The sequence below is a fragment of the Lagopus muta genome, chromosome 21, assembly GCF_023343835.1.
Source record: "Lagopus muta isolate bLagMut1 chromosome 21, bLagMut1 primary, whole genome shotgun sequence".
Lineage (NCBI taxonomy): Eukaryota > Metazoa > Chordata > Aves > Galliformes > Phasianidae > Lagopus > Lagopus muta.
The window spans coordinates 5019502-5032952 of record NC_064453.1 but is presented as its reverse complement, the minus strand read 5'-3'; the positions used below and the strand labels follow the sequence as shown (position 1 = coordinate 5032952).

Below are 13451 nucleotides of genomic sequence, written 5' to 3'. Positions count from 1 at the left end.
CAGTTAAAAGTCATGAAATCCTGTGCAGATGTTGCTTTGTGCTTTATTATTTTTTTAATGGAATATCTGGTTGCTATTGCCCCTATTACATCTTGTGCCTATCACCTCCCGTTAGAAACCCAACAAGAAAATAAACACGGAGGGAATTACTCTGTAAGGATTAGCTGTGCTGTATGCAAAGTTATCTTACCCAGGGTTTTTTCTGGTCACTATTCCATGCTAAGTTTGCCACTGTGGGGGTCAGCCCAGGTCTGTGTTGATAGCATCACCACTAATCTGATGGTCCCTGGGGTCTGGTTTCCTCTGACTTGCTGCCAGTGTTTAAATGGGAAATGCAAACAGAGAAAAACACATGTTTTCATGTCTTATTTCCATATTCTCTCAGGTGGAGTCTGGTGGTTATCTTATCTGTTTCTCTCGCTTTCAAAGACCTTTAGTTCTAATTGCTTTAGCTAACAAGGTTTTGTTGCATGCGAGAAGCAAGCTGGGAATCCCTGGTGTTGGTAACAAAGGCTGGGTTGCAAATGGAGAGATGTGCTGAAGGTTTAGGGTGGTCAGTGCTCACAGTTCAGTGGGAAAGATGAGCAAGGGAGCCAATTACGCCCAAAAAACAGAGCCAGAAATGCCACCCTGGAAGACATCCACTCAGGCTTTGCCAGCCATGGTGCTCCTCTTGTATCCGTATGTCTTTAGCCAAGTCCCCTCCATTTTCTCCCAGATTACTGACTGGGGAATTGCTGCAAGGACATGGAGGAGGAGAAGGGTTAAACTGAGCCTTAGGATTGTGCACACTGCCTGTGCTGCAGGTGGCAATACCTCTGGGGAGTCAGGTGTGAGAGCCGGCGGGTGCTGACAGGCATCTGCACACTGCAGATGGAATAAAAATGGGGCAAAAAGTGCCGATGGAAGAATTCCTTACATGGGAATTCTTTTTTTAGCACCTGAGAATTGCTTTACTACTTATTGGCTGTCCTGAATGCATATTAAGTGCTGCTTGAGCGACTGATGAAGGAAATGCCAACAGCAGAGGAAAATGTCAAGAATTCGGTGCCTTTTCTTACACACCTTGACCCCCCCCTGGACACAGCTCCATGATGTTCCCTTGGGCTCTGTTGCTGTCACCAGAGAGCTCAGCACTGACCTTCTGCTCCCCATGAGGAGATGTGGGCCACGATGGAGCAGCAGGCTGCCATGATGGAGCTGCAGGCTGTGATGGAGCAGCAGGCGCCATGATGGAGCAGCAGGATGCCATGACGGAGCTGCAGGTCACCACAGGACTTCCCCTCACCCTCCACTTCTCTGAGCTGAACAAACCAAGGGGTGCTCCTTGCTGTGGAGCAGAGGAACCACAGCAGAGGCACAGGGGGTTTCAGAGCTGTGTTATCTGAGAGCCAGAATCCGGACTCCCTTCTCCTGACCCTTTGCCTTCTCCCCCTCATTTGGACTCTTGGAAGAATCTATCCCCCAGTCTGTTTTGTCAACTTGGAGATCACTTGTTGGTAAATGCAGGACACAGAAACAGACCCCGAAGGAAACCATCTCCTCCCATATGCAACAGGACTTTCTCTAGTAGAGAATCATAAAATCATCAAGGCTGGAAAAGACCTCCAAGATCGCCAAGTCCAACCCCATCACAAGCCCACTGTGCCTACTGGCCACCTCCCTCAGTGCCACATCTCCACATTGAAAATCTCCAGGGATGGTGACCCCACCACTTCCCTGGGCAGCCTATGTCAGTGCATCACCACTCTTTCAGAGAAATTTTCCCAAATATCCAACCTGAACTTCTCCTGGCACAATTTAAGGCCATTACTTCTCATTCTATCAAATGGAACATTACTTTGAAGGTAGTCCTACAGGAATGTCTCTGATGTTAACAGGAGCAGCATGGGCAAGTTGCCCATGGATATACAGTGGGTGCTGACCAAGATGTGGCTGTCAGTATGCTGAGAGGTTCCCTTGTCAGCATTAAACGGTATCTGGGGACAGGTAATAAGCTCTGTGGAGGCTGTCAGCTCAGATTCTGCCCACGGAAGACAGGAATTTAATGGAAGTCATTGCAATCTGCAGGGATCTCTTGACCCTGGAGGTCTCCATCCGTCTCAAGTAGGGTTTTCTCATCATAAAAATAACCCATGGCAGGGATTGCTCGCTGCCAGCCAAGGAGCATCACCCTCCCTCGGAGAGCGTGCTGGAGCTTTGCCTCCAGATTGCTCATTTCTCCTGTTTGTGTGGGATTTTGGCAGCATCAGCCTGGAGGTGACACGGTGTTGCGTTCCCTCGGCAGCGCTCAGCGTGCAGCCTGCTGAGAGGGCATGAGAGGGGGGAAATTCGGGGGGGGGAGGTGGGAATGGAAGTAGCAGCATAATGTGAACTAAAAGCTGTGCTTAGATAATGCTGGTGCACAACAGCAGGTTGTGAGAAAAGGTGCACTTACCCTATGCAGCACGTTCCATCCTCTGCGTAGTACAGGGATGGATAAACGATTTCATTTTTGCCAGCCGGCTCCATGCAGGATGCTATCACATGGGTATGGCCTCCTATGACAGATTGTCATTGCTGTCAATCACTTCTGACAGTCCTATTATGCCTGGAAAGGATGTTTGCTCTGTGCATGGTGCTTTATAATCCTCAGAGGTGGAATTTTATAGCCGAGCAGTGTTTTTTCCTTCGACGTTTCCCTCAGTAGGATTTATTGCTTCTGAGAGACATGTGACCAGAATCCACTATAGCTCCCAACTTTAAATCCTCCTCCAGCTTCACCTGCGTTACTTTTTATTTCTTTTACTTTCTGTTTTTAATTGCTGTTGTGAGACATGTGCCCAGCATGGAGCAGAAGGTACACAGCAGCTCATGGCTGTGTCACAGGCATCAGAACTAATCTAGCATTTTGAAGCAATTAATCTAATGAATGTCACGAAGATGCATCCAGGCACCAGCACCAACCTAGAGTAGGTTAATGATCTCCCCTGTTCAATTCCCAGATGCCTGACCCCAAAAGCCAGGCTTTCAGGAAGTTCTGAACATTGAGCTATTTCCATAAAGAGTTGAATTGACTTTGAGTGGATTTTAAGCTCTTTGGGAGAAATACCACCTTTCCACTTGTTTCCTTTCACAGCAGCGTGTGATTATCATCAGGGCCCACTTAGGCTCTGTTACAGGAGGAATAAACAGTCACAGAGATGATCTCTCAATTCGGACAGGACTTTTCAGATGCATGCATACCATGAATGATGAGGTAAGAGAGGATTAGCCTAGCGTGGAGCAGCTGGCTTAGATTTAATTGGATTTCAGTCATGGACGAGGCGTGATTCAGCAAGCATGAGGATGTCGAGATATCCGACTGCATCCCTGCTGAGAGGTTCATTGCTTTCTTAGGCAGAGAAAGAAAATAAACCAGGAGGCTGTAATAGCAGAAGTTGTCAACAAAATAGAATGGATGTTGCCCCAGAGTTATAGGGTGAAAACCGTTTTCATTTGCAGTTGGAAGTTTTTTTGTTTAATATCCAGGGTTTCAGTGAAATGCCTCAGCATTGTAGAATTGTAGAATGGTTTGGGTTGGAGGGGACCTTTTAGATCATCCAGTTCCAACCCCCTGCCATAGGCAGGGACATCTCCCTCTAGGTCAGGTTGCTCACAGCCCCCTTGAGTGCTTGCAGGGAGGGGGCATCTCATTGATCCATAGATACTGCTGGAAGCTGATGTTGGTTTGGGTGGAGGATCTCACCTTATTTCCCTTTGGAAAATATTTGAATTGTCATCACCTCCAGCCCTTTAGTTTTGACACCGAGGTCCCATAAAATAAATCATTTAAGGTGAGAGGAAATACTTCAGAAGGAAAACCTCCTTGGTATGACTGACTTCTAACCATTCAATACCCCACCAGCTGTTTGCTTTTAATATTGCTCTCTGTTTTCTTTTCTCCCCCGGAAAATTAAACATAATTTCTGGAGCTGTCTTAAATTACATTCTTTTCTTCAGCAGTCTGTCATCTTTCCAAGGCAGACCATCGTATACCCAGCGATGGTAGTTATAGACCATGCAGGCTGACTAGCAGTAGTTCCATTACATCAACTGACCTTTAAAAATAGTTCTCATTTTCCACAGAGACCTGTTGTACAAAACCAACACTGTTGTTGCAATATTTTGCTTGCTAGTTAAATGCTTTCCACCATCAGGCTCGTAGCAGCCCAAGCTTTAGGAACAAAACACTGTGACCTTTACTTTCATATGAGTGGGTTGTATTAGTATCTACAGGAAGAAAAAAGAATGGAGGATTTGCTCTTTCTTTCAGTGCACTTGAATTGTTTGATTTCTAAAAGCATCCTTGCCATGCTGATGTGTTTTGGGGGATGCAGAAGTAGATACAAGAATTATTCTCCTTTATGGAATAATATAAAACATAATTTTAAGCTGCATGTCAGCACTCAAGTTTGCAAACTGGTTTGGCTTGGAAAACAGCGTCAGATAAAACCAGGATAGGGGAAAGCCTGAAAAATAAATCTGCTGTTCCCTGTGTAGTGATTTTTAAATTAGTCTTGTCATCCCATTTCCATAAGCAGAAATCTTCTGAGCCCCTTCCAAGGCAGCAGCCCATCTTCTAATGATCCTGCTTGGGCTAGTCAGGCAGGGAGCACAAAGGACTCCAGTTCTATTGAAGGAGAAGATAAAAGGTGGCATCTAGCAAGCTTCATCAAGGCTCCTGTTGTCTCTAATGGCATCATTAGCATGTGTTACATGAGCCCAGGCCATGATGCCTTTCCCTAAACGTGTGCCTGCCAACCTGCTCCCTCTTTTCATGATCTGGGAGAGGAAAAATTGATTTGCTTCTGTTAGTTCAATCTATTAGGGGGATGATGTGCCGTATAATGAAGGGAGATCAAAAGTAGCCTTAAAATAGGAGATGCGTGGAAACACGGACACTGCTGCCTTTACCAACTCAACTCTGCACATCATTAGCTACCCACAAATGGTGAGGCTTGATAGGAGCCCTGGTCCCTTTGAACACCACGCCTTGGCTTCTCATTATTCATGACTTGTTTTTAGCTGCCTGTAGTTTATTGATTCCCATGGGATTGGTGTTTTAAGGCTGATTTTCTCTGTCCTTCCATTCTAGCGGAAGGAAGAGTTTTTCCCAAATGTGTGATGCTGTCCAGTTAGCTGGGATTTAAGACAGAGATGGGGTTATCACAGGACCCAGTGCGTGCCTGAGGTCAAAAGCTCTGTATGGTTCACACCAACCTCCCATGCTTCTTTTGCCAGTGACAGCAAAGCAATACCAGTTGTAAGGTAACATTTCTCTGAGTCTTTAAATCTGTGAAGTTTAAATAGCTGGGTGTTGTGTAGCAGCCCAGCGCCGTGCTTGGTTGAGATAAATATATATGTGTATGTCTATAAAAGAGTAGAGCATGTGAGCAACTACTTGCATTTGTGTAAGTTTTTAAGGCAGATGAAGGAAGAGTCACACATCTATTTGTACAAATCACTGCCAGAAACCTTCTTTATGTGGCTTCTGGAAGAATTCTGCTGCACAATTGGTCAGAAAGCTTCACAACAAGGCCAACTCTTTCAGTACTTGACTACCACGAGTTGCCCAGATCTGTAACTTCAGGCATGAAGCACACCCAATATTTTACTCTTGCAATCAGCCTGATGCATGGTGGCCAAGTAAGAATTGTTCTGGCTGCACGTTTTTCATTGCTGTTCCTTGGCAGCCCAGGATTGCTGTGTTCATTTAGACACCGCTGTACCCTGTCCAGCCTCCGCTCCTTTCCACCCTTGGGACTGGAGTAAAAAGACTTTAGGCATTTGTAAAATCCCAATGCACACCAAGTACAAGTGTCTGCATCATGGAGAGAATGTAAACTCAGCTGTTCTGCCATGCACAGCATTGCCATGCTGCTGCTTTGCCTTGCTGTGTCTCAGTTTGTTTCTTGCTCTCAATACAGCTTGCTCCAGGGTGTACAGTGCAGTGTGTACACACAGGGGAGGAATCCTGCAAAAGCCTGCCTTAGATTTTTCCAATGAGGTGCAAAGATGAAAAATAGCAGAGAGAAGTTGGTTTTGTTGCAAAGGGACGGGGAAGCAAAGAGCAGCCGGTGACAACGTGATCCCATCCAGCAGTTAATTTAACTCTTCTCTTTCTGCATTTCTGTTCTGTGAATTGGGCACAGATTTATTTCTTTGACATTTGGGTAAGCTCTCACTGAGGTTTCTGCCTGGGACTCCAAGGCATGGATTTGGCTTTCATTTTCTTCTTGCACTCTCTGTGTTATTGCTCTGCAATGGATGGATTCTCTTGCCTGCAATTACTGCGAGAAAATATTTATATCACTGGGTAACAACACTGAAAAGCAATATTACATTTGCCATCACCCAAGTGCTGTAAGACCAGAGCTGTTAGAAATGCATTCAGTAAAAGATGCTTCAGTGCTGTGACATTGGGCTGGCTCTGATCTCCTTCCCTCTCTTCTGTTTTGTTCTCCTTTGGTACTGGAAAATGCTCATTATTTGGTGTTAGGTTTGATATTGCTGGATTGAAAACCCAGAGGTGCTTTCAATATTTCTTGCCCTACAAAAGGAGAAGACTTTCTCCCCATCTCCCCCATAACAACCAAAAAATAAAACCCCACTGCAAAATCCCTTCTGCAATCAGGAAGGAATAACCTCGTGTTTAAAGGGCACAGAAGAGATCCTCAACAAGTCCCTTGTTCAATTAATTGCTGATAAATTAGTATTGACTCCCATGTTTTTGTTGCTCTATGGAGGTCATGCCAGGAGAGAGATCAAAGCTGGGTGTTGTGTAGCAACCCAGCGCCATGCTTGGGTGAGATAAATATATATGTGTATGCCTATAGAAGAGTAGAGCATGTGAGCAAATGCCTTTCCTTAAGGCAAGGGGTACCAAGACTGAGAACATCTGTAAAGAATTTTCCCTGGAGGTGTTCAAGAAGCGTGGAGATGTGGCACTGAGGGTCGTGGGGGCATGGTGGGATAAGTTGGGGTTGGACTTGATCTTGGAGGTCTTTTCCAACCTTAATGGTTCTGTGATTCTATTCCTGCAGGCTGCAGATGTTGCAAATCAAGCTCTTGCCCAGGTAATCCCCAAATCCCAATCTACCTTCACTCACCTATTGCTCTCCCACCTCTGACCCAAGGCAGAGCTTTTCAACCACGGAGACCTGTTAAACGCAGAAGGAAACATGATGGCAACTTTATGTGACTTGCAACTGATGTATATTCATGATCTGGGAAGTGCATGCGTGAGTGTGTGTGTAAAACCTCTGCAAACTTTAATTAGAGTTCATGAGAGATAAATGAAAAGTATCCTCATAAATGTGGAAGGAGCAATTAAGAAGGCTGGAGAGTCTCTGCAATCGCAGCGGTTTATCAGCAATGCAGATTTCCAGCTAATAAGCAGTGAAAACACCAATTGTGCAGGAAACAAATGAAACAGAAAATCCTACCTGGCTTTGCAGCCCCTGCTCTGTGTTCTGAATGAGGCAAGGAAATGAAAACTTGAGAAAAATGTGTTTGATTCTCTGCAAGCATCGCTTGGTAGCAAGGCACAAGAAGCCTGTAGGAAGGTGCAGATAAGAGGGGACAGCATGCAGCGATAAGGCACCATCATCCTTATCTACTTTGAGATGTGTGCAGATGGAAAGCAGGCTGCAGGCTGCAGGGCTGCTAGCATGCATGCTGAGCAGGTCCTGCAATGCCCTGTGCAAGCAGGGAGGTGGCATGGGTCCATTCCCTGCTCAGGGGCAGCAACACTGAGCCCAACATGCACGCAGAGCAGCCAAGCTTCATGCTTGTGTTCGTGTCTCCCAAAGGCTGATAAATATTGAATGGCTCTTTGAGATACAGCCTTTGTGTTCTTTCCCCGTGTACCAATGGTTGCTTGATAAAAAGTGAAGTTACTTCTTCAAATTTGTGCCTCGGATGCTGGAGAGGAAGGTAATTTTGTGAGCAAAAACTCCCTTGATTCTTAGGAAATGCTAATAGAAGATATGTGTTTTTTTTAAAAGAGAGCTTGCTATCGATACTGGAAAGAGGCAAAAATATTCAAAACATCCATGGAAGTTCACCCTGGCAGCCAATTTTGTCCAGATGTTGCAGCCCCTTATAACTTAACTCCTTCTGGGCCACAGGCAAAGCTGCTCTGCAATGAATTCACTCACCACATGTCGGCTCCGATTTCATTTGCACAGGGATTTGGCAAACAAACAATGCAAATCTTCTCCAAACTTGACTTTTTTGTTGCAAGGGTTCTGTGGTTGTAGGACCCCTTTATCACCGAAGAGCTGCTTTCCCCATTGGCATAAAGTGCCTCTGACCCGCTGTGTAAATTTAAGAATGTCATTTAATTCCCATCTTCCTCACTTATCTGTGAGTTGGGAATAATTTTTGCCTACTTCTCAGTGATAGCGTGAGACTCTTCATTAATTAATGCGTGTAAAAGCATGGGGATCCTTGGGGTGAGAAGTGCTTTAAAATATGCTGTTAATAATAAATATCAAGTAATGCACCTTGGTACCTCTTAGCAATAATTGGTGCTATCATTTCTGCCCAACTCTTCCATGAATTAAAAGGCTTTGAGCAGTATTGGAACCGTGAATGGGGTTGGGACCAATTAACATCTAATTGTACGTCGGTTCGTACATCCTTGCCTCTCCTGTAATGGGAGTCTCAGGAAAATCTCCATGGATTTTAATGGTGCAGTGTCAGAATTCAGCCCCAGACATGTTTGTGGGATTACTGCTGAATAGCCCGCGTTCTTCTGGTTGCTTGGTGATTAAGCTAAAGGCAAAGCTATGCTGGTTTAATATTAACGTAAATGGAATTAGCCACTCTTTTCGTGAGCTAAATGTTACATGAAAATTTTCATTCTAAGCAAAAGATGCATTTTTTTTTTCCTGTTGATATTTGAATTTAATTAACTCTTTTGTTGAAAGGTTGATGGTTGGTGACCTGCTCTTTCTGCTTAACCTCCTCTGGATCTTATGGAAAATCCAATAATTTGCTGCTCAGTCACCCAGCTCAAGCTTTTATTAGTTTTCAAGCAGATAGTACTCCTAAAAATGGGGGCTCTGGATATGATTCTCATGTTAAAAAATAAAAAGTGAGAGGTGCTATGAAGAGATGATCAATCTTTCAAAGATTGGCTGTCCTTTGCTGGCACACACAGTATTACTACATTACTTTGGACGAGAGGCAGGGCAGAGCAACCATGCCAATTAGAACCATAGAATCATTAAGGTTGGAAAAGACCACAAAGGTCATCAAGCCCAATCATCAACCCATCCCCACCGTGCCTTCTAAACCACGCGATTCAACACCACAAATGAAGACCTTGCAAATTAACACAGAATAAAGTCGATGCTTGCTAAGAGGCCAATTTATAGCAAAACCTATGGTGTGGGTTAAAATGGCCCCTTTTGGCATGAGCAACCTTCTGGGTCAAGCTGAAATGATGGGGCCTTGATGCTGAACCCCTTCATGCTGACACACTGCTTTCTGCATTGCTCTGCCGCTGCTGGTCCATGATTTTGGGAGGGTTTGGGTGAGGAAAAGGAGTCGTGCTGGTGTTTGGAGCACTCAGTGTGATCTCTTGCTGCCGTTCCCTAACGTGCAGAAAGCAGCAGTAGCCCTGCACAAGTGGCTGGTGATGTATGTGAGCCTGGTGGCTCTTTCTTGTTTCTTCTTAAAATAATACTTTGCACACTGCCTGGGAATTAGTGGTTAATGTTATTTATGCATGAGGAATCTCTATAGAAGGGGCTTGAGGGAGAAAGGATATATGTACTATGTGAAAGCCAAAAAAAGTAATTTTTGAAATATCTTCCCAATCTCCATTCTTTCTTGCAACAGTTTAAAAAGGCATTTGCTCTAGGATTCTGCTGTATCTTACAGTATCTTAGCAGCTAGGTTAAGAGGTAGAAGCAAGCACGGATGTAAAAGGAGCAAACACAGAGTTTGGTAGCCTGGGGGAAGTCAGAATCTCTTAATTTTACTGCTTAAAAAAAAAATAATCTACAAACACAGAGTATCTTTCCAAAGCCATGGAGTGCTCCTGCTGACTCTGGGGCAGATTCTGCCTCACTTTCAAGCGTGCCCTCCCTTCTCTGTCTGCAGACTGCCAGAGGCTGAGCATGCATCACCTCTGTTCACCGTCCTACTTGGAGGAATTCAGGATTGCTGCATGATATGCAGCCCTGTTTAGCATTCCCCAACTGCTCTCTGTTCCCTTCCAAACGAAGTCAGTCTCTGTTACTTTTGGCATATTGATATAAGAAGATCTGCATCTTGGCTTCTCCTTTTCTCCCATTATTCATGCTTTTAGCAATCTTTGCTCATCTAAGGATTTGTACTTCTTTTTTTCTTTTTCAGCTGTCTGGTTTTGTCTTACATCGCGAACGACCCAAATAAAATAATGAAAGCTGTCTTAATCTATTAATCCCCAGATTGTACATTATTAATAATGAAGGCAGTGTAATTAGGCTGCAAAATGCACAGCGAGCACAACATTAAGATGTCCTTAAGTAACATCTGTGGCTTATGCTTGTCTTCTATTGGCAAACACCACCAAGATCTCACATGAAAACAGCATTCACGCCTGGCATTGCTTTTACAGAACACAGTGGCTTCATTTTTCCCCAATGCCTATTAAAAAGCAGTCCCCAAAAAGGCATAAAATCATCACAAACACTCAGCCCTATTTAAGCCATGCTTAAGGTGCAGATCCTGCTCTCAGCTCTCATTGCTACCCAACTCTTCCATGAATTAGATGGCTTTGAGGAGGACTGGAACCATGAACGGGGTTGGGACTAATTAACATGTAATTGCAATATAGTCATGCTTAAGGTGCAGATCATGCTCTCAGCACTGTTGGTGCTTCACTGAATGCCTTTCTTGCCCCCTTGGTTAGGAAGCAGTGGCACAAGCCCCTTTCCAGGAGGTGCTTTGCTGCTTGCCATACCCTTTCCCATCGCTGCTCACAGTCCATGGCAAATCCCCAGGGTCCCCATCCCTACCCTCTGTGACAGCTTTGAAAGCTGAAAGACCAACAAAGGACCTTTGGAAGCAGAGGGACAGGTGTATCAGGAGTATCAGCCTTTGGCAAGGGCTGCAGCTCCAAAGCAAAGTGCTTCAGCATTGTTCTGAGTTTACTCAGATGAAATTGTCCAAACCTAGGCCAAAGCTGGGGAAGGGTTTCAAAACTCAGCCCCTGTGCATCCCTCAGCACACAAAGCTGTGTACACACAAATGGTATCCGGTCTGAAACGGGAGCTGAAGTGGTCCTCAGATTCATCCTGTGTGGTTAGGGACATAAAGGAAGAAGTTCCTGTGATTACAGCCTTCTTTAAACAGCCCTCATGAATAATACACTTGAGCTGCTGTAAAAAAGCTGCGGCGGTGATGCTGTGACTCATCTCAATGCACAGAGCTGAAGGTGTAATTATAATTTTCGGCATGGCCGCTTGCTTCTGCCACAGCTGTGCCATGCTGGGTGGGAGCTGGGGGCTGCCCAGCCCTGGTTCTGCTCCCTGCTTGGGATCCATGGGAGCCTTATCTCTGCTAAAGTGAAGAGTTACCTGGAACATGCTTTGATATCTTCCTCCCCTAATTCTCCTACTTGGTGTAAGGGTCCTAAATCAAAGCCATTGCTGCTCGGTAGGCATGTCATTCCACTGGCTTCTCTTTGCAGGGTTCCCTCTCTTTACTGCACTGCTGTACCATTATGTTGGTGTGGCAGAAGGCAAATTGTTCCTGAAGGCTTGGTTTAAGCATAACCCAGTGCTTGGTGAAGAGCTGCAAAGTGGTGATGCCCCATTCCTGCAGACACCCAAGGTCAGGGGATGGGGCTGTGAGCACTGCTGGAGCTGTGGGTGTCCCTGCTCAGTGCAGGGGTTGGACCTGATGGCCTTTAGGGTCCCCTCCAACTCCAACCATTCTATGATTCCATGAAATAAAGGTGGATTGTCAAAGCTTTGCTGCATTCAGTGGGCATTGTGCTTGCAACTAAACCATGGACCAGCTCTTGCCAAACCATCCAAACACGGCCTGATCTTTTATATGGACTTGAGAGGAAGAGTGAGCTCTGGCTGCCCAAAGTGCAGGTGGGCAGACATTGCATCTGTGTGGTGCTACTGTGTCCTGCAGTGAAAACAAGCACCCTTGGTAGCAGGTGCCATTAAAGATATGGTTTGGCAAGCGTGCACATCTCAAACGAAAGCCAAATAAAGGATTTTAAAAGGGTTTTAAGCAGTTTTTGAATAGTGTTTAACAGTGGAGCGTTATACAGAATAACTCTGCTCTCCCCACTCATCTTGTGGATGCAGCCCTGTCAGATCCAAAATTATTAGCAGACCCGAATCTCAGCGCTGTGCTTACATTACTCATACAATCAGTGGCGACTATGCCCAAACAAGAAAAGAAGCCAGTCCTACAGCTATATTAATGTGGCTGCTCTGCTGAAACACGGGAAAAATGCAATGTTTGCAAAAGGGGCAGGGGAATTGATAGTGCCAGGGATTGTGTTGTGGCACCTTTGAGAGCAGCGCGCACAACGGAGGGTGAATAAAGACCTTATAAAAATACTTGGCAGCCACTCCGCTAAATCTTTCAAGGTATGAGTTTCTTATTTTAGTTGATTTACGGGTCTGAAAAAGAAGCAATCACTGTTAATCAAAATAACTCACTCCTACTCCGAGTGTGAAAGCTGAAGTTAGATGAAGGTCATAGAAGAGGGATGGTAAACCAGCTTGGGGCAGTTCATGCTTTGAGTTTATGAGGGAGTCCATTGCGGGGAGGAAATAGGTTCTGCAAACGATAATTGTTTTTTAAATGGATCTTTTTTTCCCCCCAAAAGGTAAAGTTCCTATGTACAGCAGATACACAGACACGATATTCTTAAATATGCCTGAAGGGATGATTTCCCAACCAGTTTTGGTAGTAAAAGACATGCAGGGGCTGAGAAGGGATGAGGTTCTGTAGGTGTCAATCTACATTTTTTCACTAAGCCAGTGATGCTCCGTAGTCTTCTCTCATGCGCATGACTGAGGTCTCCATTGTCTGCAGAAGTCTGTTTTTGGATAGGTGGGTGCCTTCCCTTGTCCTCTGGAGGAGCAGTGCTTCGTTGCCACGTCCCATGCCCTGCTTGGGTTGCTCCCAGTGAAGGACACCATTGGACACCTCGTTCAGTACTTTGCTGGTGGCTTATCCCCAAAGAAAGCAAAGCTGAACAGGCAGCACCCCAAGAAACCCTTCAAAATGCTTCTGTTAATGGCTCTGAATGAGTTCCATGTTTTGCCTTGAAGCTCCCTTTGATAGCTGAAATGTTACTTGAATTCCATTTGGAAGTAAGAGGGCAGTATCTAACTTCAAGCAAAAAAAAACCTCAATTGCCTGTAGCAGGCATTTTGCTGCCAAAATTACCAGTTTTGCCAGCA

General features: G+C 45.1%; 1 protein-coding gene across 3 annotated transcripts in view; it reads left to right on the top strand.

Annotated features, from left to right (window-relative positions):
- Positions 1-13451, top strand: part of KAZN (kazrin, periplakin interacting protein) — a 143245-nt gene that overhangs the window by 38009 nt on the left and 91785 nt on the right. The window lies entirely within an intron of this gene.